The sequence below is a fragment of the Podarcis vaucheri genome, assembly GCF_965113315.1.
Source record: "Podarcis vaucheri genome assembly, chromosome: 18".
Classification (NCBI taxonomy): Eukaryota; Metazoa; Chordata; class Lepidosauria; order Squamata; family Lacertidae; genus Podarcis; species Podarcis vaucheri.
In genome coordinates this window covers 1,785,178-1,812,383 of record NC_138756.1, presented here as the reverse complement: position 1 = coordinate 1,812,383, position 27,206 = coordinate 1,785,178, and the positions used below count along the sequence as shown (strand labels likewise).

Genomic DNA, 27,206 nt, shown 5'->3' with positions numbered 1-27,206 from the left:
GAGTCACCTTTAAAGGTAGCCCCACGTACCACTCTGGTGAGACAGTGAGGGTCTCAGATGGAGCTGGTAGGCAGTGGTGAGTCCAAAACGAACCCCAGGCTGCGCACCTGGTCCTTTAGGTCGCCCCACCTGCCTGCCCCCTGTCCCCCAGAAACAGCACTCCTTGGGATTCAGCCTCTATACATTGACTGCCATCCCACCCAATATGCTCTGGACTGGAGGGAGCAAATTTTCCAGGTTCTGTACCTTCACTGCATCCTGACCCCACCGCCATATGGCCCTTCGGAAACCTCCAGCCCCCTTCCCCAATATCCCTCTGTGCGAACTTTCATCTTGACCTTGCCGGCAACCTAGCCAGACGCCGAAAGAGGGCTTTGGTGTGTCTCTGTGAGAGTCCACGGCCGAGTTTTATTTCTGGGCCGCTGAGACACCTTTTTTGTTTCTCCCTGTTTTTCAGTATGGTTTTTGTGGGGGTGGGGGTGTTCCCCCCTGCCTCCCCCCATCTTTTATCCCCACTGCAACAAAAGGCGGTGGGGCAGTGGGGGGATGGGACGGATGGCGAGGTGTGGTTTTTTTAAAGCAAATTGACAGTGAAATTAGTGTCAGGGCTGTCTCTGTGCACTAAACAAACGCCCTTCCAAATGGAGGACGCGGGTTGTGTATATATTAGCGTTGGGGGGGGTGACCCTGGCGGGGCCATTCGCCCGAGCGTGGGAAAATTGGACGAGCCCCTTTCACAGCTGTTCAGGCCTCCAATAGGCAAGGGGGCTGCACCCCCCCTCCCCAGGGTGGCCTCCATTCAGTCTTTCAAGCGAGACACTCTTTTGACGACTCTTTCTCTCCTTCCCAGCAAACACAGGCCATTGTTTCCGGCGCTAGGGAAGGCTGCAAGGGGGTCTGCCGTAAAGGGGAGGTGTGGGTGTCGCCCCCCCCCAGAAAACCTCCAGACGTCGCTCTGGGGGGTGGAGGGAAATGGGGGTTAAGGCAGGAGAATCGTAGAATCATAGAGTTGGCCTGTGCTAAGGGGGGTGGACTAGATGACCCCTGGGGAACCTTCCGACTCTGCAATTCTAAGCGGCTGAACCAAAATTTAATAATAAACAAAGCATGGATAGGCAAATCCTACATTTCAACCTTGGTTTGCAACTTATAAAGTTATTGTGAAAGTTCATCTGTGTTTCAGTGTGGATTTTCATAGGAACGTCAAATTGTGGATTTGGGAGGGATCCCCGAGGGTCATCTAGACCAACCCCCTGCAATGGAGGAATCTTTGGCCCTGAGATTAAGAGAAGAGGGGGTGCAGGAGGGTTCACGAGAGAGAAAAGGAGAGGGCCACACCGTTTGGTGGAACTGCCTCCAGCGCATGGCTTTCGCCGTGAAAGATCCGAGGAACTGTAGTTCCAAGGGTGCCGGGAATTGTAGTTTTGTGCAGATATTGCTGCACAAGCGGCGAGAGAATCCAGGAGGGTTCTGGGAGAGCAGGGATATCTGTGCCCAGGTGAGGGACAGGGAGACCCACATCCCTCCAGGTGTTCTTCGTTCTCTCTCAGCCTAGCCAACTTCAGAGGGTTGTTGTGAGGATAAAAGGGGGCAGGAGAACTCTGTGGACATGGCTTTGTGCTCCTTCCAGCAGAGAGGTCTGCAAACTGTGGTCCGTTGCCTTTGGATGCTTTTGAGTTCAGAGAAACGGCAAGGCGGCATGCATAAAATTTAGATAACTGCATTGTGTGGAAGAAGTGGGTAGAGGAAAGTTCCCCCCATCTCTCACAATGCTACAACCTCTGAGCATCCCATGAAGCTGAAAGTTGGAAGATTCAGGACAGATAAAATAATGTCCATGCAGCACAGAGTTGACCTATGGAACTCACTCCCACAGGACCTTTGATACATTCCTGCAAGACAAGCCTTCAAGCTTATTCCATCAGCTAGCTTCAGAACTCCTTTTCGAGTGTGACAGATAGCTCCTTCTGAGACAGCATCCCCTCTGCACCTGGAGTAACTTGAATGTCCCAGTTTAGCTCAGCCGAGACATTTATTCCCTGTAAGGAAGCTGCCTGTTGGTGGGAAGAGACGGAGCAGAGACTCAAACGGGGTGCAACCAGCAAGCTCCTCCAGGGGCAAGCAAGTCAACTCCCTTTCTGTGGTGGCTGCAGAAGAAGACGCCAGTTTGCATCTCACACCAATCTGGGAGGGGGAGACAGAATCGGGATTCATGATGATCTCAGAAGATTGGCGAACTGGGCCCAAGCTAGCAAAATGAATTTTAGTAGGAGCAAATGTCAGGTTCTGCGCTTAGGCAGGAAGAACCAGATGCACAAATATGGGATGGGGGGACACCTGGTTTGCTAGCAGCGCATGTGAAAAGGACCGAGCGGTCTTGGTGGACCACAAGCTGAACATGAGTCCACAGTGTGATGCAGCAGCAACAAAGGCTAACGCTATTCTAGGCTGCATCAACAGAAGTCTAGCGTCCAGGTCAAGGGAAATAAGAGTCCCACTCTATTCTGCCTTGGTCAGACCACTGAGTGCCACAATTTAGGAAGGATGCTGACAAGCTGGAAGGTGTACATAGCCTACAGCATTTCTCGGATGAAAATAGAAATGTCCTAAGGAAAAGCGGGACATTTCGGGGTCAAATCACAAACCAGGACAGATTCTGTAAATCTGGGACTGTCCTTGGAAAATAGGGGCACTTGGAGGGTCTGCGATGTATCATCTTGTAATAGTTTTCTTTTAAGCCATAATGTGCTGTGAAGATAACTCTTATAAATATTCATAGTTTGCTATGTCACTTGCAAGAGAGACAGTGTGGGGTAGTGGTTGGAGTGTCTCACTAAACCTGGAAGACCAGGGTTCAAATCCTCCACTTGGCCATGGAGCTCACTGGGTGACCTTGTGGCCAGTTACTGCCACGCTGGCGCTCGCCTTCTCCTCCTGGTCCAGTCGTTCTGTTTCCAATTTATTATTTTTATTATTTTAAAAAATAATGCTTCCCACATTCTTCTCCCATTCCACCCGCCCCCAAAATTGCAACCAATGTACGTCAGCCACAACATAATTTTGCATCAGCACCCTGCTCCCAGATTCAGATGCAGTGGTTGTTAAACCCGTCATCCAGTGGCAAGAAGAAAAAAAGCTGGTACAAAAACTGAAGTTGATCTGTGTTTAAAAGAGAGGAAACTTAACAAAACATATTGGTTATTTCAATACGGCCTAACCGGAAGTGCCAACTCCTTTCTTGAGTGAGGCTCCTCTGCCTTTAACAGCAGTGCAAAAACGGAAAAATCAACAGGTGCATTTTATCATGGCGCTGCAATAACAGGTGCTGCACCTGTTGAATTTCTATGTGCAGCTATTAAATGTGCAAAACCCTCTTGGGAAGATGCTGGAGGAAACAGGAAACAGGAAACCAAGCCTGATGAGGGACGGTTGAAGGAGCGGGGGATGTTTAGCCTGGAAAAGGGTGAGAGGAGATAGGAGAGCCATCTCCAAATATTCACATGGAATAGGGAGCCAGCTTGTTTTCTCCTGCTCTGGAGAGCAGGACTCGAACCCATGGCTTCAGGCTACAAGAAAGGAGATTACGACTAAACACCAGGAATAACTTTCTGGCAGTGAGAGCTGTTTGACAGTGGAACACTCTCCCTCAGGAGCTTGTGACTCTCCTTCCTTGGAGGTTTCCAAGCAGAGGTTGGGTGGCCCTCTGCCATGGATGCTTGAGCTGAGATCCCTGCATTGCAGGGGGTTGGACTAGATGACCCCTGGGAATCTCTTCCAACTTGACAGCTCTATGATTCTATGAGTCTTGCTTATAGGAAAGGCGGTTGCAAACCTAGTGGTCTTATGAAATCCCCAAATCCATAAATCCTAGTGGGGTTACTTTCAGAGAAAGTAATGCTTCTGAAGACCTGTTGTCGGGAAACACAGGTGGGGGCAGCTACTGTGCTCAGATCCAGTTTTAGGGGTTCCCCCAGGGGCACAGTGAGGGCATCATGTTGAGCATGTGGGCAGGATGGCGACTAAGATGAAAACAGGTCTGGAAACGGAGTCCTCTGGGGAAAGCTTGAGGGAGGTGTGTGTTGCTGCAAGCTTAGTCTGCATGATGCCCAAGTCCCTTCTCATTACTGGTGTCCTGGATCCAGCAAGGGTTACATGCTTGGAGGATAATAGACAGGGCATTTGTAGAACTGGAAGGGACCCTAAGCGTCATCTAGTCCAACCCCCTGCAATGTAGGAACCGGAGGCTTAATCATTGCCTCCCAGTACGTTTCTGAGCACAATTCAAAGTGTTGGTGCTGACCTTTAAAGCCCTAAACAGCCTCGGCCCTGTAGACCTGAAGGAGAGTCTCCACCCCCTTCGTTCTGCCTGGACACGGAGGTCCAGCTCCGAGGGACTCCTGGCGGTTCCCTCCCTGAGAGAAGTGAGGTTACAGGGAACCAGGCAGAGGGCCTTCTCGGTGGTGGCACATGCCCTGCAGAACGCCCTTCCATCAGATGTCAAAGAGATAAACAACTACCTGACATTTAGAAGACATCTGAAGGCAGCCCTGTTCAGGGAAGTTTTTAACGTGTGACATTTTAATGTATTTTTAATCTTTGTTGGAAGCCGCCCAGAGTGGCTGGGGAAACCCAGCCAGATGGGCGGGGTACAAATAATAAATTATTATTGTTGTTGTTGTTGTTGTTGTTGTTGTTGTTGTTATCAGAGGCTGGGTGGCCACCTACCAGGGATTCTTCTCCTGAGATTCCTGCATTGCAGAGGGCTAGACTAGATGACCCTTGGGGTCCCCTCCCAATGCTGCAATTCTATGACTCTGTGACTAGATGGGTCCCCGTCCGTCTGGTCCAGCCAGCTCTGCTGATGTCCTTCCATTTGGTTTCCAGCCAAATGGACTCCCCCGCTGGTTTTACAGACTCCCGTCATTTAAACAGACTCTCTTTATTGGCCCTGGAACTGTGTTGCAAAAGGCAAGCTTTCTGCCAACACTGCAGGGCAGCTGATCAGGCCGTAAACTATTTGACCTCCATCAAAGAAGGGATCCTGTTCTCCCATTGGCCCAACGCAGCAAGAAAGGGCTCTTCCACCCTTCCCTTTTCGCTGCCTTTTTTGGGACAGGTCTGTGTCCAAGAAATATTTCCTTTTAAAAAATTAACTTTTATTTATAAATTTCCCAATAGTTTTTTTAAAAAATATATATATCTATAAACCTTTTCCAATCCTCCTTGAAGGCTCTCTCATCTTGTTCTCTAGTTTTACTGGTTTAACTTGCTAGTTCAACGTACTCCATCATTTTCAACTGCCACGCCTCCGTCGTGGGTTCTTCATCTTCCCATCATTTTGGGGCATATAATATTCTCGCAATGTTTCCTTTTTCTCCTGCCTCTTTCCCCAGGAAAACCCACAATTTAGCCCTGAATTGCAGCAAGCGGCAATGGGCTTTTCTGCACACTGACATTTGCTATGATTCAACACTGGAATGCAAGCTTCCCAGAGAAAGGAAGGCTGGGGAACCCAGACATTTACCCAGGAAGCGTGTGGCAAAGCTGAAGGTGAATCCCCCAAAAACTGGAATTCTGAGGCATTTGCCACCCCCATCAGCAGAGGGAGAACATGGCCTGTGTGGCTAGTAGCCCTATGTGGCCTCCTCCAAAAATCCACCTAATCCTCTTCCAAAGCCATCCAGGTTGGTGGCCACTACATCTTGTGGCAAGGAGTCCCACAGTTCAGCTCTGCGCTGTGTGGGAAAGTCCTTTCTTTCATCTGTCATGAATCCTTCAGCAATCAGCTTATTTGGATATAAAAACAAATTTAAAAGTTGTGTCTTCGCTTCCCCGCTCCTCCACCTGCAGCTGCTGGGTGACCTTGGGCCAGTCACACTTCTGTGAAGTCTCTCAGCCCCACTCACCTCACAGTGTTTGTTGTGGGGGAGGAAGGGAAAGGAGGTTGTGAGCCGCTTTGAGGCTCCTTAGGGTAGTGATAAAGCGGGATATCAAATCCAAACTCCTCTTCTTCTTCTTTCAGAATTGGATCAGATTATTATAAGGCGCAGGGACGTGGGTGGCGCTGTGGGTTAAACCACAGAGCCTAGGACTTGCTGATCAGAAGATCGGCGGTTTGAATCCCTGCGACGGGGTGAGCTCCTGTTGCGCGGTCCCTGCTCCTGCCAACCTAGCAGTTCGAAAGCACGTCAAAGTGCAAGTAGATAAGTAGGTACCACTCCAGCGGGAAGATAAATGGCGTTTCCGTGTGCTGCTCTGGTTCGCCAGAAGCGGCTTCATCATGCTGGCCACAGGACCCGGAAGCTGTACACCGGCTCCCTTGGCCAATAAAGCGAGATGAGCGCTGCAAGCCCAGAGTCATCACAACTGGACCTAATGGTCAGGGGTCATTATAAGGCGCGTGTTCTTTGTTGCTGTAAACCTCCTTGCATACAGTAATATAGAAAGGCAGTATAGGTAAAAGTAAAATGAAAATATCGGTGGGTTCCAGTGTTGCTGTGAGAGAGGGAGAAGAATTTACCCATCTGCTTTCTCAAGAAAACTTGCATTGACTCAGTGCTGCCCGGTTGCCCCACAAGCCAGTGAAGAATGGCTGCTCATGGAATAGGCAGCCCCCTCCATCTAATCCATCCTCCTGATGGCCGAGATGTAGATATGGACCTGGTGCAGCAATGATTCGCTATCACAGTTTATGCACCCAGTGCAGGTTTGTGGTCCTCATCGTCCAGGTCGCCATAGATTTGCCTCCCCCTTCTCTCCCCCCCAGACCTTGGAGCCTGATCCTTCTAGGACTGCTGTTTCTGCAGCTCCAGCCCCGAATATCGAATATCCGAAGGCTCCTCTTGCCTTCCCCAAACTCCCTCTTTCTCACTTGGCATCCCTGGTCCCTGAAGCCCCTTCCTCCGTTCTGACCGCTCAGCCTCTCCTCGCTAGCAGGGCTGTTGCCCAATTTTCTGCTCTGAGTTCTACACTTTTGCTTATTCACTGTAAGATGCACTGGGAAGCCAGAGCTGGGCTTTCCAAAGGAAAGGGATTATGGTACTTCTTGAGTCCATTTTTTAAATTAAACTTTGAAATCTTTACATATATACTCCAGATTCCAAATTTATTCCACATTTCTCTTTAAACTTCCCACCTTTCCCATCCCATTTACACATTGCATTCTAATAAACATTTCACCTAAGACACAGAATTATAGAATCGTAGAGTCGGAAGGGACCCCGAGGGTCATCTAGTCCAACCCCCTGCAATGCAGGAATCTCAGCTAAAACATCCATGACATCTTCTGTTTCCTATATTATCAATCTTCTACTGCTGCTCATATTTCAAAACCTGCTCACGATTTCATCTGATTATGATTTTTTTTCATATTATGAGATCTGGGGCAACCCAGATGGGCAGGATACTATTGTTGATGTTTTTGTTGTTATTTATTTATACCCCATCCATCTGACTGGGTTGCCCCAGCCACTCTGGGCGACTATATTCCCTCATTATGTTTACATTTCCAGGATTTGTTTGATGCCATCAATAGGGATTGCTTCTCAGAGGATGAGTGGTGGCATCCGTTGCTGAGAGTTAAGTAGAGCTTCCTTGTTCAGGGGCAGTCTACCACCAAATGCCAGGCGTGTAGTCTTGTCCTGGGAAAGAGAGCCGCAGCTTCATAGCAGAGGTCCTGTTTCCCATGCAGGTCCAATTCCTGAGGACATCTCCAGCAAAGGACCGGGAGAGTCCCCTGCTTGAAGCCTTGGGCAGCTGCTGCCAGTCAGCGCAGGCAGTCCTGAGCTTCCTATTGGCATCAGCCTTCCAGCACACCTGGTTTCGCATTCAGGGCTGAGGGCCAGCTAGGTGGACTAATGGTCTAACTCTGAATTAGGGAGGTCGGTATGATTTTGGCATGAAACTCCGGTGAAATTATTTGGGGGTCCCTGGAGAGGCTTCCAAGCAGAAATGATGTCTCTGTAGGGGGAGGATTCCCCCTCTATTCTGCCTTGCTCAGACCACGTATGGAGTCCTGCATCCAGTTCTGGGCACCACAATTTAAGAAGGGTGTTGACAAGCTGGAAGGTGTGCAGAGGAGGAGACCAAGGTGATCAGGAGTCTGGAAACCAGGCCTTATGAAGAACAGCTGAAGGAGCTGGAGAAGAGGAGACTAAGAGGAGAGATGAGAGCCAGCTTCAAATATCTCAAGGGCTGCCACATGGAAGAGGGAGCAAGCTGGTTTTCTCCTGCTCTGGAGGGCAGGACTCGAACCCATGGCTTCAAGTTGCAAGAAAGGAGATTCTGACTAAACATCAGAAAGAACTCCCTTTGGAGGTGGTGGACTCTCCTTCCTTGGAGGTTTTGAAGCAGAGGTTGGGTGGCCACCTGCCAGAGATGATTTAGATGAGATTCGTGCATTGCAGGGGGTTGGACTGGATGACCCTTGGGTGTCCCCTGCCACCTCTACCGTTCTATGATTCTTTGATCTCAGAAGAGGGTGGACGCTCCCTCATTGGAGGTTTTCAGGTTTATTTAGCTCAGGTCCCTGCATTCCCGATTAATATTCTACAGCCTATTAAGTATGTCTGTGGGAAGGAGGGTATTGTTTTGCATGTGTGTGCTTGTTTGTTTTTTACTTATTTTCGTGTTTTTGTTTTATTTATTTTTCATGCTTTTATCCTGCATTTTATTCTGTGGACTGCCCTGAGGTCTTAGGATGAAAGGAGGTTTATAAATGTAATAAACAAACAAGCAGATTTACAGAGAGCTGGATTAGATGATTCTTGGGGTCTCTTTCAACTCTACAGTTCTATGTTTGGCTAATAATAATAATAATAATAATAATAATAATAACCCCAGTCCCCAAGCATGCGCGAAGTTGTTTGGGGTGAGTGATGCCAATTTCCAAAAGGGACAATTGTACTGAGAGCTGAGATCTCTCTTCTTCTCTCTGTCCGCCTTGAATATTTATAGCTATTTGGGGCTAAATCCAGAGCTCTCTCTCTCTCTGGGTTATGGATGGAAAAGAGGAATGGCTTCTTCCCCCCCCCCCAACTGCTCCCTCGCCTAACAAATCCATGCACAAAGTTCCTTTTTTCTCCCGGACAAAAACGTCTCCGCCGTGGAAAGCATTAATGTACCCATTATCCCTCCCCAAGGGCGCAAAGGATTTGAGCGTGCGGGAGAGGGAGCGTGTGTGGGAAAGCCGGCGGACAATGTGGGGAGATGGCCGGGGCCGTGGTGGGTGGAGGAGGCGGCTATTGTGTCTGGCTGGGAAAGGGGCAAGACCCACCTCGAGGCCCCCAGAGAATGAGATCATTGTGCCTCCGCATGGAAATCCCCTCCTGCGCGTCTGGCACCCGCCTCCCTGGTCCAGCGTCCTGATCTCACCGCGGCTGATCAGAGGTCTGGATCGAGCGCAAGAGCAACTGGGATCCAGAAGCAGGGCGGCTTCTGGCCGGGGAGGCAGCGCAGATCCCACCAGATGTCCAAGAGAACAACTATTACCAGACTTTCAGAAGACACCTGAAGGCAGCCCTCTTTAGGGAAGCTTTTAATGCTTGGTGCATTATTGCATTTTAATATTTTGGTGGAAGCCGCCCAGAGTGGCTGGGGAAACCCAGCCAGATGTGCGGGGTATAAATAATATATTATTATTATTATTATTAGTATTAGTATTATTATTATGGCTCGTGGACATCAAGAGCCACAGCATTCTTGTTTAGATAAGCCTGTCCAGAGGTTCAGAAAGTTGGTGTGAGTTCTAATCTGTCTTTAGTCTGTCGTTATTCAAACTTTTCTAAAGTTTTAGGTGGTTGCTAGTTTTTCTTTTATTGCTTTATCTTGTTTTGTAAACAGTTTTGAGGGGGATTTTTACAATTGTAAAATATATATACACTGCTTGGTGGCGGTTGTCAAAACTGTTTACAAAAAATATTTCAGTGGGCAAGATTTGAGATACAGGCAGTGGAAGGAAAATGACAAAATAATTGTAACGGGAATTATTATTTTTGTAATAGATAAAGATATAATGCAGTAGAAAAGGTTTGTGGAAGTGAGAGTGGGAAGTCAGCTTGCGAAATAATGTAATTATTTGATTTGAAGGTTATTGTGAAAACATTTGAAAAAATTAATAAAACATTATACGACAAAAAAACTGCTCACAAAAAAGAAGGCTTTTTGATTGCAGTTATGTTATGTCGGCTGAGGAGGACATTAAAGCAGGGTCCAGTTGCCACTGCAGCCGCATGTTGCAGCATGTGCAGCACTTCAGGGCATAGCTCAGTCGGCTAGCTGCATCCTCCTCCGCTTGCGCTGCCCTCCCACCCACTTTTCTGTCCGTGTTCCCCAGCAGTGAACCCTTCTGAGTTTCCTTCTCTCTCCAGAGGGTTGGAGATGGAGAAGAGACAGAAGAGCCATCTTCAAATATCTCAAGGGCTGTCACATGGAAGAGGGGGCCAGCTTGTTTTCTCCTGCTCTGGAGGGCAGGACTCGAACCCATGGCTTCCAGTTACAAGAAAGGAGATTCCGACTACACGCCAGGAAGAACTGTCCGGCAGTGGAGCAGTCTCCCTTGGAAGGTGGTGGCCTCTCCTTCCTTGGAGGTTTTTAAGCAGAGGTCTAAACAGGCCATCTGTCCTGGATGCTTGAGCTGAGATTCCAGCCTCGCAGGGGGTTGGTCTAGATGGCCCTTGGGGTCCCTTCCAACTCCACAATGCTGTGATTCTACAAAACAGGAACTTCAGAATTGCCTGCTGAATCAGGCCAGTGGCCTGTTTAGTCCATTCACCTGTTCTCACCAGCCAGATGCCTCAGGGGGAAACTGCAGTTTCCGGCCTTTGGTATTCAGAAGTGCCGCTGCCTCCATGCCAGCCAATAGCTTTCTCCTCTGTGTCCGACACTCTTTTAAATCCGTCCAGGTTGGGACCATCAAAGCCTCCTGCATGTGCTGCGTGAATAAGTCCTTTTCCAATAAGTCCTTTTCGTGGGTACAGGATGCCCGTGAGTTCCAGCATGACAAGAGAGGAAGAAAAACGTTTCTTTCCCACTTTCTGCAGGCCACGCATCGTTTGATGAACTTGTGTCCCGCTGTGTCCCCCCTTTCTCACCTTTTCTCTAAACCAAAAGTTCCCAAACGCTGCAACCTTTCCTCACAGGCAAGTCGCTCCATCCCCTCAATAGTCCTGCTTGCCCTTTTGTTCCCCACCTTTTTAAAAAAATAGTTTTCATTGAAGATTGTCTTGTGTTACAAAATAAACAAGGAAATGTACATATAGCATCTCCACTTTTGATTCATAGTATCCTGGAATTGTGGAGTTGGCAGGGACCCTGAGGGTCATCCAGTCCAACCCCCTGCAAGGCAGGAATAGGCAGCTGTCCCGTCACACGGGGATCGAACTGGCAACCTTGGTGTTGTCAGCTCAGTTGGCTAGAGACTGAGCTCTCCAGAGTCTTTTTCACAGTTTTTTTAATGTTAATAATAATAATAATAATAATAATAATAATAATAGTAATAATAATAATAAATGTTATTTATACCCCACCCTCCCTGGCTAGAGCCGGGCTCAGGGTGGCTAACACCAGTAAAATTACAGTAAAAACATAATGGGGGGGGGAACCAATTTAAAATGCAGGTTAAAATATCATTTAAAATGCAGCCTCATTTTAAAAGTAGCCCATAGATCAAAACCATATGGGGAGGGAAACATAAGGGTCAGACCAAGTCCAATCCAAAGGCCAGGCGGAATAGCTCTGTCTTGCAGGCCCTGCGGAAAGATGTCAAGTCCCACAAGGCCCTAGTCTCTTGGGACAGAGCGTTCCACCAAGTCGGGGCCAGTACTGAAAAGGCCCTGGCCCTAGTTGAGACCTAGTTGAGACATTAATGTAATGGACATCGTACAGTTGGGGGGAAAGAAAGGGGGGAAGGGAGTATTGTTCTTTCATTCTACTGCATAGAGTTAGGGTGGGGATTTGTGTCTGCATCACATGGGTCGGCCCTTTATTTCTATATTTATTTGTCTTCATTGGCCTTGCGAGGGATTGGAAGTTCACTTAGTTGCCGTGTGGCTTGTTTGCCTGTGGGTGGGAGGGTCAGGTTAGCCATATTGAGTTGTATGCTGTTTTATCCTGTATATGAAAAAGGAGAGCCATGAAAAAGGCTTCCTCCTGTGCTAGTTTAAGTTTGTTGGCTAACTTCTCTAGCAGGGCAGTTTCCCGTACATTTTGGTTCCGCTGGTCTATGTTAATTCCTGATAGGTCCTTCCAGTGTCCAGTTACCATATTTCTAGTTGCTGAGAGTGAGTTATGAGTTCCTTGTCATGTAATAATTGTTGTTGTTGTTGTTGTTGTTTATACCCCACCCACTCTGGGCGGCTCCCAAAGAACACGAAAAAAAGAATAAAACTTCAAACATTAAGAACTTCCCTAAACAGTACATGCACATTGTTGTCCTGGGAGATATTTAAAAGGATTCATCCCTATTTTCACTGGAGAAAGCTTGGAGGGCAAGCTAGTTCTGTACTTGATTCTATTACCTGTTTTGCTATTTTGGAGATTTTCTGCAGTAATAACAAGGCTTTTCAGCCTTGGGATGGCTGTCCTCATTTGCTTTTACTTCTCCTGCTTCTAAATTTTCAGGCCAGGAGATAGCGCTTCCCAAAGCCCAGACACGCACTGAGCATGTGTGCATGTGCGTGGGGGGGGGTGGAGCAGAGGAGCTGGCGTAGAGTCCATAAATATTATATTGTAACTTCTCTGCATTTTAAGAACTCGTCTCGGTTAATGGCCGGGTTAGACAAAGACTGCATTGAACTGTCAACTCGCGGCTAGACACCCCAGCTGTTGTGAATGGGCACGCGGACTGTGGGGCGGGGGGAGATGGGGCACGATAAAAAGGACCCCAGCGTTCAAGGTCAGAGGTAACTCCACCCTCCCCTCCCCTCCCCTCCCCACCGCCAGGCATGAATTATTCAAACTGTCCTCTCCAGGGCTGTAAAACGAATAAAGTTAACTTAATAGTGGTGTGCGTGCTTTGGGGGGAAAGGGATGCAAGTTGACCCATATCGGAAAAAGAAAAAATGCTGGATTGCCATCAGCAGCAATATTCGTTTATTTTAGTAATGTAAACTGCCTTTTCCAACCGGTGTGCCAGAAGAAGATGAGAGCATAAGGATCAGGCCTAGGACTCACCCTGTTCCCATAGTGGCTATGAAGCCAGGGCTCCAGATAGACTGCCTCTGGACCTGGAGGTTCCATAGGAACCTAAGAAGAGCCTTGTTACTGGGTCAGGCCCAGGACCCGTCAAATCCAGCATCCTGGTCTCACAGCAGCCCACCAGATGCCCCAAAGGTTGGCCCAGAACAGGATTCGAACACAAGAGCAACTCTCTCCCCACTGCAGTTTCCAGAAAGCCCTAATCCAGAAAGCCACTGACAGCCCTTTCCTCCTCCATGAATTTATCCAATCCTCTTTTAAAGTCGTCCAAGTTGGTGCCATCCCTGCAGGGACTTCCACGGTTCAATAATGTGCTGCGTGGTGTGATGTGTTGATTCTTCCAATGTACAACTTCAATTACAGCCGGCCCCCGGGGTTCCCTGATTTTGGGGGGTCCCTGCCCCCTCAGTTCCATACGCTTATCCCCAGTGCCCAGTGCCCTATAAAAAGCAAAATTCAGAACAGCTGCTTGCATGAACCACTAAGGAAGTTAATCACTCAAATTTTTTTGAAGAGATGTCGGCCAGAATGTGTCAAAGAAGGATAGAACCTTTTTTATGTATGCAACAACAGCAGCAAGAATACTTATCGCAAAGCACTGGAAGACACAAGATTTGCCCACACTGGAAGAGTGGCATATGCAATTGATGGACTATATGGAATTGGAAGAAATGACTGGCAGAATCCGGGATTTGGGAGAAGAGACAACGGAGGAGAACTGGAAAAAATTCAAGGACTATTTACAAAAACATTATAAGTTATATGAATGTCAATAATTTGCATGAACTGAAAAATCAAGCTCCAGCAATAAGTTTTTGTATATTGGAAATTAAGATTTGATCAGGAGAGGACTAAAGTTTAAAATAATATCGTGTTTAGTTTAAGGTAAAAGTAAATTGATAATAAGTATTTTGAACCTAAAAGAGAATTATCTGAAAGTATTAATAACACACGAAACAAGCTATTAATTTGCTGACATTTTATTGTTAAGAAAGCAGGGTGAGGGAGACGTGGGGAAGTCCAGTAAGTTATGGAAAAATGTAATTGAAAGTTGGATTTCTTTTGCTTTTTCTTTTCTTCTTTTTCTTTTGTTGTTTGACATGATATCTGGAAAAAAGCAATAAAAATATATATAAAAAAATTTTTTTTTGAAGAGAACAATTCATTGCACATTTGCTCAGAATCCAGTTGAAACTGTTTTAATCGGCTGGCTCCGGTGGTAGAGCATGACACTCTTGATCTCAGGGTTGTGGGTTCGAACTCCATGTTGGGCCAAAGATTCCTGCATTGCAGGGGGTTGGGCTAGATGACCCTTGGGGTCCCTCCAACTCTATGATTAATTCACCCAGACTTGATCCAGAGAGCCCAGCTTCTCAAAGTCTGAAAATCATTTGCACTTCTGGTGCCCCCATCCCATTGCCCCATTGCCTCTTCACGTCTCCCTTAGAGATCCAGAGACCCTCTCTGACACGCATCTCTTAGAAAAGCATAAACAAAACACAGGAAACTGTCTTATAATTTCTTGGTGCAATGTGGAGCCGTTCATTAAGGTACCCTTCCAACCATCCTGGTGAGTCTCTGAGTGAGTGTGCAGCAACTCCTGCAGGAAATCTAAAACCTGGAGCCGTTGCTCCACCCACTTTTGCCCTGGCCCCGCCCACCTGCAGCCCTTGGAAGACAACCCAGAAGGAGAAGCAGTCTGGGGAAAGGGTTAGAATCATAGAACTGTAGAGTTGGGAAGAACCTGGGAGCCATCTAGGTGGAATGTACACATGTCTTTAAAAAATACTGTGAAAATGCTTTTAAAGAAAATAGATATTGAAAAATATATTGAAATTGCCATAGCTCACTGTTGCCATCTAGTGTCACATTTGTATATTTCACTTAAAAATTATTTGCAGCTGCATAGCTGAGTCCCTAGACTAGCCCCTTGCAATGCAGGAATGTCAGCTAAAGCATCCATGAGAGATGGTCGTCCAACCTCTGCTTAGAAAACTTTCAAGGAAGCAGAGGCCACCACCTGTTCCACTGTCAAACAGCTCTTACTGTCAGAAAGCTCTTCCTGGTGTTTAGTCGGAATCTCCTTTCTTTTAACTAGAAGCCATGGGTTCGAGTCCTACCCTCCAGAGCAGGAGAAAACAAGCCTCCTCCCTCTTCCATGGGACAGCCACCCCCCTGAATAAATACTTTTTACATACCCTCCATTCCAACATTTATCTGTTGAAAATAGGTCGTAGGTTTGCCCTTCGCCCAGAATTTCCTGGACATAGCCGGGATTCGGCCGTCAGAAACAGTGTCCAGGCAGAAATTTCTGAAGTGTCCAGGAGAATCCGGATATATGTCAACCCGTGTCGGAAGTGTAGATTTTGGCAAATGTCCTTAAAATTAACTCTTTTTGAAAAATGGCAACCCTAAAATAGGGAGGTCCTTTTCCATAACAACAACAACCACAACATCAATGTTCTTATTTATACCCTCCCCATCTGACTGGGTTACCCCAGGCACTCTGTGTGGCTTCCAGCATATATAAAAACATAATAAAGCATTTTTTAAAACTTCCCTGTCCAGGGCTGCCTTCAGATGTCTTCTAAAGGTTGCATAGTTACTTATTTTATTGGCTCGGGGGTCGCATAACTCCAGACCCTCCAACATTTCTCTGACGAAAATAGGGACGTCCTAAGGAAAAGTGGGACATTCTGGGATCAAATCAGAAACTGGGATGGCTTCTGTAAATCCTGGACTGTCCCTGGAAAATGGGGGGACTTGGAGGGCCTGTTTTAACAGGGTAGGGGGCACAGAGAATGGGCTTATGGAGCCAAGGGGGCAGTGGGCCGAAAAAGTTTGGGAGCCTCTAATTGAGCACCAGCCCTTGCTGTCTGTCTCCTGCAGGATATCCCCCCTTGGCTACGGTTATTGCGTCTGCCTGCCCCACTCCCCCAGGCGACGAAGAGCCCCTTGGGGGCAGCGGCCTGTCGAGACGGCAGACATCTCTCTTCCTCCTTGGCATAAATGGGCTGTGTGTCGGGGGAGATGCGCAGGGCCCACACGCCCCGAATCCTTGCCGCCCGGGTCCTGTGTCCTTTGGATGCACGTCTGGGGGGGGGGGGAGGCGGGAGAGAGCTAATTGACATCAGCGCCTGGGAGCAGATGGGGTGTCCACCTGCTGGAGAAATGCAAATGATGTCTGGAGCAAGGCGGCCGCCTTCGGGACGGGGTCAAGCGAGGGAGGAGCAAGGAGGAAGATCCACTGGCAAACAGAAGGAAAGCCGGATCAGGCCATGTGTCTGTGAGTCTGCCAGGAGCAGAGAGGAGGGAATTCTCTGCATATAGTTCTGTTTCTTTTGAAGCAGGGGGTTGGACTAGATGACCATCAGGGTCCCTTCCAACTCTGATTCACCTTGAATGTAGACAAGTAGTGATGCAACCTGTAATAGAAAGAAGACAGCTGCAAAAGTCGGGTGCCGCCGCCTCTCTCTGCAAGACTCCAGGGGGTTCCAGGCACCCACCCAGGGTCTGTGGTCCTTTGGGGAATTGAGACATGGCAGAGACCATCATAGCTTTAAGAAATATGGTTTATTCCCCTATTTACACCTTCAGTCTGCCTGGAGGGAGCCCCGATCTTACAGCATGGTCATTTCAAGAGGGGCTTTTGCAGCCCTGGACTCCAAGGCATCTCTCCCAGCCAGCCTTCAGCCATCCTGCCCAAGATGGATCCCATCCTTCTCTCCCTTTCTTCTTCCCAGCACACCTTGCTTAAAACGCCTCTCTTTTCCTGTCACTTCACACCCAGTTACCCTGCAGCCTTCCAGACCCCAAGTCTCTGTCCACATCTCAGGGCAAGGAGGGAGGACAGTTATCCTCAATGGCCCTCTATTGTTCCCACGTGGCCCTAGCTTGGCCAGGTCCTTTTGCGTAGGCTAGTCCAGGAATTCCTCTGCAGCGTGTATTTCTCCCTCCACATCCCAAATAATCAAGATCTGGACTCCCTCCATGTAGACTGAAGGTGCAAATAGGCAAATAAACCACATTTCGTAAAGCTACAACAGTCTCTGCCCTGTCTCAGTTCTGCAAAGGGACACAGACCCTGGGTGAGTGTCTGGAACGCCCTGGGCTCTGCAGAGAGAGGGGCAGGCACCCAACTTTCTAGCAATATTCGGGTTACAATATTGTACACAGATAAATAATAAAACATGGCATGACTAACAGAAAATGGGTCACCCAGGGTGTAAAAGACTATGTTTTTATTATGTTTCTATATGTGCTTGAAGCCGCCCGGAGTGGTTGGGGAACAATATTATTAAGCATATTATTTTACAGTACATAATAATAAGATAACAGTAAACCAGGATAAGGAGTTCTTCAATAAATCCACGAATAAAACAGAGTAATCGGCTTGAGCTAATGAGCAGCATCTTCTTATCTATTGCGATATATGTTGCACGTATTTCTCATTCTTGTCTTGCTCCTTTTGCGCATTTAATAAAACCACACCATGCAGTTCAAAAAGTGCCTGGCTGCTTCTCTCCCTTTGCCACCTCCAATTTTTGTGGCAGCTTTTTCATTATGGCTGTTTGCCAGATGATATTATACCAGTGATCAATATTAATTAATTGCAAGGTTTTCTGAGTTCTGGCTACTACTGTTCTATCCGCTGTTAATAAACGTGTTGTTAATTTATTACTTCTGAAGTACAGTGGTGCCCCGCAAGACGAATGCCTCGCAAGACGAAAAACTCGCTAGACGAAAGGGTTTTGCGTTTTTTGAGTCGCTTCGCAAGACAAATTTCCCTATGGGCTTGCTTCGCAAGACGAAACGTCTTGCGAGTTCTTGCGAGTTTGTTTTCTTTTTCTTAAAGCCGCTAAGCCGCTAAGCTGTTAATAGCCGCTAAGCCGCTAATAGCCGCTAAGCCGCTAATAGCCGTGCTTCGCAAGACGAAAAAACCGCAAGACGAAGAGACTCACGGAACGGATTAATTTCGTCTTGCGAGGCACCACTGTATATAAATTAAGTAAATGCTGGAGGTATAGATTCAATGTAGAGCATGTGGATAATGTCATTCTCTTGTTTTGTCACTAGGTGGTGCTGTTCTGAGTCGGTTGTTTCCTGCTGATGCTTAAGAGAGACAATCGTTCTCGGTCCTGGGTTGTTGCGTGTCCTCTGAGCCTTCCCTGCTAATAGGTGAGGGGGCTTGGAATCCACAATCGCAAGATGCATTTAGAGCGCAATGATACCACTGCGTCAGTGTGGTGTAGTGGTTAAGAGCGGTAGTCACGTAATCTGGTGAACCAGGTTCGCTTCCCCGCTCCTCCACATGCAGCTGCTGGGTGACCTTGGGCCAGTCACACTTCTCTGAAGTCTCTCAGCCCCACTCACCTCACAGAGTGTTTGTTGTGGGGGAGGAAGGGAAAAGGAGAATGTTAGCCGCTTTGAGACTCCTAAGGGTAGTGATAAAGCGGGATATCAATTCCAAACTCCTCCTCCTCCTCCTCTTCTTCTTCTTCTTTGGACAGTGGTGTCTTCCCCACTCCCAAAAAAATATCATGGGAGATGCAGACTCAAAGAATCATAGAGCTGTTGAGTTGGAAGGGATCCAAGAGGACATCCAGTCCAACCCCCTGGAGTTTGTTAATGATGCTGAGTGTTGCTAAGGGACCCTTATGTTCCCAGAGCTGCAATTTCCAGAACAGTTTAGCAATCTATGCCTCTTCATGGGACCTCTGGGAACTGTAGCTTATGGGGTGGGAAATAAGGGTTTCTTGTCAACCTTAACTACAGTTCCCAGAATTCTTCCTTGTTGCTCCAAACGACTAGAAGTGAGGGTTGGAGACCCGCGAGATTTTTCTGCCACTGGCACCCAAATGTCCCCGTCTCTCCCTCCGTCCTCTGCCTCCCCTCCCGAGCTCACCCCAACCCCTTGCGCGAGCCTTTCGGTGAAGGCAAACCCCCCACCCAGCCACCCACCCAAATATTCTGCCAGCCAAGCAGTTTCTGCGCACTCAAGAAACGCTCCTTTTAGCCTTACTGACCTCCCGGGCACCTGCGACGGGCGAAAAGCACATTTCTTAAGTGACAATTTCCCATCACTAAATTAAGAGGGAGAGTCGTTTTCCGTCACCTGCCCAAAGGTTCTGAGCTAGGCATAAAATGTGTCATTAGCAAATGTGGGGGCAACACTCTCAATTGGGGGTCGAGGTGGGGAGATGAAAACTGCGCTTTTGCACCTGGTACGGCAGGTCGATGCTCTTTGCTCAGAAACTCTTGCACTGACGTGAGGTGGGGGGGTGATATTTTAAAGCTGGCCTTCAAGTACTTCCTGACCCCCTCCCCGGAAAAACACCCTAATTCCCCCCCCCCCGAATTAAAATTGAAGACATATCAGTGTCGCTGAACGTCTGTGATGATGCCAAGATATATTGTCAAAAGAAGCGTCCTGATCTTGGCAGTTCGAGTAGTGATTGCAACTCGGCAGAAAACAGCCCCAAATCTTACATTGGTTGCTTGAGAATACCACTCACTCTGAAATAATGGCCTACCACTCCTTTTCAGGAAAAAAATTCTAGAATCATAGAATCATAGAGTTGGAAGAGACCACAAGGGCCATCGAGTCCAACCCCCTGCCAAGCAGGAAACACCATCAGAGCACTCCTGACATATGGTTGTCAAGCCTCTGCTTAAAGACCTCCAAAGTAGGAGACTCCACCACACTCCTTGGCAGCAAATTCCACTGTCGAACAGCTCTTGCTGTCAGGAAGTTCTTCCTAATGTTTAGGTGGAATCTTCTTTCTTGTAGTTTGGCTCCATTGCTCCGTGTCCGCTTCTCTGGAGCAGCAGAAAACAACCTTTCTCCCTCCTCCATGTGACATCCTTTTATCTATTTGAACATGGCTATCATATCACCCCTTAACCTCCTCTTCTCCAGGCTAAACATGCCCAGCTCCCTTAGCCGTTCCTCATAAGGCATCGTTTCCAGGCCTTTGACCATTTTGGTTGCCCTCCTCTGGACACGTTCCAGTTTGTCAGTGTCCTTCTTGAATTGTGGTGCCCAGAACTGGACACAGTACTCCAGGTGTGGTCTGACCAGAGCAGAATACAGTGGCACTATTACTTCCCTTGATCTAGATGCTATACTCCTATTGATGCAGCCCAGAATTGCATTGGCTTTTTTAGCTGCCGCGTCACACTGTTGGCTCATGTCAAGTTTGTGGTCAACCAAGACTCCTAGATCCTTTTCACATGTACTGCTCTCAAGCCAGGTGTCACCCATCTTGTATTTGTGCCTCTCATTTTTTTTGCCCAAGTGCAATACTTTACATTTCTCCCTGTTAAAATTCATCTTGTTTATTTTTGCCCAGTTCTCTAATCTGTCAAGGTCATTTTGAAGTGTGATCCTGTCCTCTGGGGTGTTAGCCACCCCTCCCAGTTTGGTGTCATCTGCAAATTTGATCAGGATGCCCTTGAGTCCATCATCCAAGTCATTGATAAAGATGTTGCATAAGACCGGGCCCAAGACAGAACCCTGTGGCACCCCACTAGTCACTCTTCTCCAGGATGAAGAGGAACCATTGATGAGCACCCTTTGGGTTCGGTCAGTCAGCCAGTTACAAATCCACTGAGTGGTAGCATAGTCAAGACCGCATTTTACCAGCTTCTTTACAAGAATATCATGGGGCACCTTGTCAAATGCCTTGCTGAAATCAAGGTAGGCTACATCCACTGCGTTCCCTTCATCTACCAGGCTTGTAATTCTGTCAAAAAACGAGATCAGGTTAGTCTGACATGACTTATTTTTCAGAAATCCATGCTGACTATTGGTGATCACAGCATTCCTTTCTAGGTGCTCACAGACTGTTTGCTTAATGATCTGCTCCAGAATCTTCCCTGCTATTGATGTCAGACTGACTGGGCGGTAATTATTTGGGTCCTCTCTTTTCCCCTTTTTGAAAATAGGGACAACATTTGCCCTCCTCCAGTCTGCCGGGACTTCGCCTGTTCTCCAGGAATTCTCAAAGATGACTGCCAGTGGTTCTGAGATCACATCTGCCAGTTCTTTTAATACTCTTGGATGCAGTTCATCTGGCCCTGGAGACTTGAATACATCTAAACTTGCCAAATATTCTTGTACTATCTCCTTAGTTATTCTGGGCTGTGTTTCCTTTGCTGAATCATTTGCTCCAAATTCTTCAGGTCGGGCATTGTTTTCTTTATTGGAGAAGACTGAGGCAAAGAAGGCATTGAGTTCAGCCCTTTCTGTGTCCCCTGTTTGCATTTCACCATCTTCTCCTCTGAGTGACCCCATTGTTTCTTTGTTCTTCCTTTTGCTACGAACATACCCATAAAAGCCTTTTTTGTTGCTTTTAACCTCTCTAGCAAGCCTGAGTTCATTCTGTGCTTTAGCTTTTCTGACTTTGTGTCTACACGTGCTGGCTATTTGTTTGAATTCCTCTTTGGTGGTTTCCCCCCTTTTCCATTTTTTGTACACATCCTTTTTTAATCTTAATTCAGTTAAAAGTTCTTTAGATAGCCACCCTGGCTTCTTTAGGCACCTTCCATGTTTCCGTCTCATTGGTATTGCCTGACGTTGTGCTTTTAGTATCTCCCTCTTAACAAACTCCCAGCCATCATGAACTCCCTTTCCTTTTAGTATTGTTGTCCATGGGATCTCACCCAGCACTTCCCTAAGTTTTATGAAGTCGGCTTTCTTAAAGTCAAGAAATTGAGTCCTAGTATGCTTGGCTGCTCCTTTCCGCTGTATAGTAAACTTCAGAAGAGCATGATCACTCGCGCCTAATGATCCTTCCACTTCTACCCCACTAACCAGGTCATCAACATTGGTTAGGACCAGATCTAAAATGGCTGTTCCTCTTGTTGCTTCTCCCACTTTCTGGACAATGAAGTTGTCTGCAAGGCCAGTGAGGAATCTGTTTGACCTTATGCTCTTGGCTGAGTTTGACGTCCAACAAATATCCGGGTAATTGAAGTCCCCCATTACTACTATCTCCCTTCCTTTTCCTTTCTCAGCTCCCCCCCCCCCCCAGAAATCTATCTTCTCCAAGTGAACAAACAGAAAGATGCAGGGACAAATTTGCATTCTTGTATGCATCTATATTTCTACAACACAGTAAAGATGTTGTAAACAAGACACCTTGACACAGCAGCATCATTAACAACAGGTGAAACATGTATGAATTTTTTGTTTTCTTTTTTAATCATTGTTATTAAAGATGTTCTTGGTTTACAAAAGCACGTGCCTTGTTTCTTTTTCCAGTTGAAAAATCTTTTCTACAGATCAGTTACACTTGTTATGAGACATTAGTGGAGAGTACAGTATAAGGCCGGGGAAGAAGAGGAGTGGTGGTGAAACTTACTGTAAATAATAATAAAAATAATAAAAATATTAAAAACTGCCCCAGGGGGTATCCTGCTCACTTTGGGACCCATTGGATGAGATGATCTCCCCAAGGTCTCCTCCAAGCCTTCACCAAGATTTAGAGGGGCCTGGGAAACAGCAGCCTCAGGAAGCCCCTTTCACAGGAAGATACAAAGCTGGGAATTGTCTCGTTCTTTCTTCGGGGTGTGGGGATGGGTGTCCTGTGGAAAACTCAGGACAGCGGCATGCTATGGAAGGGGAGCCTTGCCAGTCTGAGGCTAGCAAAGGTCTACCACTCTGTCACTAACCCCTCTCTCTTCCTCAAACGCAGGTGGCGAGAGCAAAATAGCCAGCGACTCTCGACTGCAAAGCTCTCTCCACGATTTGGCTGGATGGCGTGTCCTTTCCAGACTTGTGTTTCTCATGGGAATTGGTTCTCAAATTTTAGCTGGAGATGGGAGTAAGGAATCGAAGAGGTCTTCGCCATCGCCGTCCCCATCGGAAGCAGACATCCCAGCTTGCATTGCGGCAGGCGTGGGGTGACTTTTCCTGCCCAAGGGAAGCATCCCCTTGGAGGGATTTTTTGGGGGACCACATGTTAGCGATTGGCAGGACCAGGGCCAAGATTGGGCGAAGCAATGGGTGCGGATCTCGCCTGAGTTCTGGCTGAAAAAATGCCCTGCAAAACACATAATAAAAATAATCATAGAGAGTTGGAAGGGATCCTGATGTTTATCTAATCCAACCCTCTGCAAGGCAGGAATATGCAACCTGCAAGCTGCATATTATTCACACAATGCATTAACCAGCTGAGCGATCCTGAATCAAAACATAGTAAAAGTAAAAATAAAGCATAATAAAAACAATTAACAATACATACTAATAAACAATAGAATCTTCAACAAAAGCTCCTAAACATACAAAATCCAAAAGTCCGAATTGACATTTAACATTTAACAACAACCTGCTGTTTGGGTTGGACAAGAGAAAGGCCTGCTATTTCCCCAACCTTTCCTGTAACATCGTCTCCCAGAACCAGATGGGGACTGAAAAGGGAAGAGCAGAAACAGCTTCCACGCAGGCACAGTCTCCAGCTGTCGGAGGAAGGTACATAAGCTGGCGGAGGGAGTGGTCCCCAGTTGCTGCAACTGCTCCACAGAGCGTGGACTTGGCTGCTGAGATTGGTGTGCGAAGGGATCTGGAGTTGTGGTAGAGACTGCCTTATCTTTGACAATAAAAAGTGAACTCTTTGCCGTGCGCATTCCTTTGCCTTGACAGGCCTTGGCCTCGTTTCAACCCTCTTGCATTCGGAATGCACATTAAATAGCACACACCATCGTCCTTTGCATCCCACACCAAATTCAAGGACATTTTGATAGCAGCAGAGAACACTGGAAATTTGGAGGGGAGCGGTCTGGAAACTGAGCCTGGAAAAGGAGACTGAGAGGAGACAGGAGAGCCCTCTTCAAATATCTAAGGGGCTGTCACATGGAAGAGAGAACAAGCTTGTTTTCTCTTGCTCTGGAGGGCAGGACTCGAACCCATGGCTTCAAGTTACAAGAAGGGAGATTCCAACTAAACATCAGGAAGAACTTTCTGACAAAAAGAGCTGTTTGAAAGTGGGATGAGCTCCCTTGGGAGGTGGTGAACTCTCCTTCTGTGGAGGTTTTCAAGCAGAGATGGGATGGCTGTGTGTCCTGGATGCTTTAGCTGAGATTCCTGCATTGCAGGGGGTTGGACTGGATGACCCTCGGGGTCCCTGTCAACTCTACAATTCTATGGTGGTTGGTGGCTTCCCAACTGCTAGCCAATAGGTGCTTGTGTGTGATTTGCAGACATCCTGAACCTTATCTCACAAAAGATGCACTAGCATTTGGGAAACAATTGGCAAAGATAGAGATTGACTCTAGCCAATCAGTGCCTTAGGACAGTTTGGATGACTTGTTGGTTCACTTGAACAGATCATCTTTGTCCACCTTAAATCTCCCAACTATTCAGTTCAATCTTCTGAAATATTCAGCTTTCTGAAAACTGAAACCCAGGAATTGGAGGGGGGGTGCTTTGCATTGGCGTCTTCACAGATACTCTCAACAGGAGCCTGCCAAAACTAGCGTTTTGTTGTTCAAGTCAAACCATTCTTTGTGGTGCCGTCAGGACAGGACTTTGGGCAGGGGCTGAGCAAGCGCACCATGCCTGACTTACCACATGGGGAGGGAATTGCCCTAATAAATATGGCTTTTTCCTCCTCCCTCCTCTGCCTTCTTTCCTCACGTGCTGTGTCTTTTTGGGATCATGAGCCTGTTTTTTGTAAGAGGAATTACACTGGCGGAATCAGGACAGGCGAAAAGAAGGAATTATTTGTGCAGCTCAGTGTGCGCATAGAATCCTAGAGTTGGAAGAGACCACAAGGGCCATCGAGTCCAACCCCCTGCATGTGTGTGTGTGTCTATTTCTTTGTTGAAAAATGAAAAGTCCAAAAGTACAAGTGTGCAGACACAAGAAAGAAGACACAAAAACGACATAAAAAATGATACAAGAAATAGTATCCATGTACAAAACAAAACAAATCAATAACAAAACTGTGTACATTACAAAAGGGGGAGGGGCTTGCTATTGTAATTAACCAGACCTTAATGTAATACGGTGTTTATAAAAATTAATTCCAAATATCACTAAATTTAACCATGGCAAGTCTACATTTGTACACAACATGTTCATGTGTAGCGAGTTTGTACAAATCATCAATCCAACCATTGAAGGGAGCTGCATTTTAATTTTTCCAGTTCATCAATATCAGCCTTTTTGCTGTCGTAAGGGCAGGGAGAGTCCATTGATACTGTCCCTTCGTTAGATTCCATGTCTTGGGTATATAATTCAAAAGGATATTTTCCTCTGCAAATTTAAGATTGTTCCGTACAGTCCTGTTGATTGCCTCTATTACCTTCTGCCAGAAACTTTTCAGTGTAGGACATGGTACAAACATATGTGCAGAGTTAGAACGGCGGAACTCCCTGCCACAAGAGGTAGCGATGGCCACTGACTTATAGAATCATAGAATCATAGAGTTGGAAGAGACCACAAGGGCCATCGAGTCCAACCCCCTGCCAAGCAGGAAACACCATCAGAGCACTCCTGACATATGGTTGTCAAGCCTCTGCTTAAAGACCTCCAAAGTAGGAGACTCCACCACACTCCTTGGCAGCAAATTCCACTGTGGAACAGCTCTTACTGTCAGGAAGTTCTTCCTAATGTTTAGGTGGAATCTTCTTTCTTGTCGTTTGGATCCATTGCTCCGTGTCCGCTTCTCTGGAGCAGCAGAAAACAACCTTTCTCCCTCCTCTATGTGACATCCTTTTATATCTTTGAACATGGCTATCATATCACCCCTTAACCTCCTCTTCTCCAGGCTAAACATGCCCAGCTCCCTTAGCCGTTCCTCATAAGGCATCGTTTCCAGGCCTTTGACCATTTTGGTTGCCCTCCTCTGGACACGTTCCAGTTTGTCAGTGTCCTTCTTGAATTGTGGTGCCCAGAACTAGACACAGTACTCCAGGTGAGGTCTGACCAGAGCAGAATACAGTGGCACTATTACTTCCCTTGATCTAGATGCTATACTCCTATTGATGCAGCCCAGAATTGCATTGGCTTTTTTAGCTGCCGCATCACACTGTTGCGCTCATGACTCGGGTGGCTTTAAAATGAGTTTGGACAAATTTGAGGGCGAGGGAGCAGGATACGGCTATCAAAGGCTACTCAGCTATGCTCTCCCTCTGAATACCAGGCGCTGGCAATTTCAAGCAGGGAGAAATGATTGTGGACTCAGGTTCTGCTTGCAAACTTCCCATTGGGGTACACGCTGAGAGAACAGGTTGCTGGACTCCATGGGCCATGGGTTGTTTGACAGTGGGACAGTCCCTCGCGAGGTGGGGGGCTGTCCTTCCCTGGAGGTTTTTTAGCAAGGGTTGGGTGTCCATCTGTCCTGGATGCTTTAGCCGAGATCCCTGCATTGCAGGGGGTTGGGCTGGATGACCCTCAGGGTCCCTTCCAACTCTACGATGCTGTGGCCCAGCAGGTTTTTCTTGCGCTCAGGTGGCAAAACCCGGAGGAGAGCAGCGGCTTCTGCCACGTCTCCCCCAGGAAGCTGGAAACAAGAGCTAATCTCCGGCCTGACAGCTCCGGCGAGGGCGGGCAGATCTGGGGCGAAGTCCGGCTAAATCCTTAAGTCGCTTGTAAGTTCCCCACCGGAGGGATCTCCTATGGCTGGCTGCTCATTTGCTGGGTGGTCTGCGGACAGAGTTAACGGCGGATTAAGCCCAGGGATGGGGCCCTTTTGTGTCTGCCCAACCAGGCAAAAGAGAAAAAGCTGTAACCTCTCCCCAGCGCCGTCCTCCCCGCTCCCTCTTCCACCATCCCTCCAGAAACACAGGCATCGTAGGGTCGTGGAGTTGCGAGGGACCCCAAAGCTCATCTAGTCCAATTAGAGCATCCCTGGCAGGTGGCCACCCAACCTCCGAGGAAGGAGAGTCCATCACCTCCCAGGGGAATCCGTGCCAGGACCAAACAACGCAAAACTCTTCCTAAAGTTTAGTCGGGGCGCTCCGTTCTTGTGCCTTGACTCCATCGGTTCAGGTCCTGCCTCTGGGAA

The 27,206-nt window shown here is 47.5% G+C and overlaps 1 long non-coding RNA gene across 1 annotated transcript in view; it reads left to right on the top strand.

Annotated features, from left to right (window-relative positions):
* Window positions 1-24,810, top strand: part of LOC309523079 — a 42,381-nt gene extending 17,571 nt beyond the window's left edge. Inside the window, exons 2-3 of the long non-coding RNA XR_014215224.1 lie at window positions 18,271-18,372; window positions 22,893-24,810. This is a non-coding gene — a long non-coding RNA (uncharacterized lncRNA). The remainder of the gene's footprint in view (window positions 1-18,270; window positions 18,373-22,892) is intronic.
* Window positions 24,811-27,206: the final 2,396 nt, after the last annotated feature.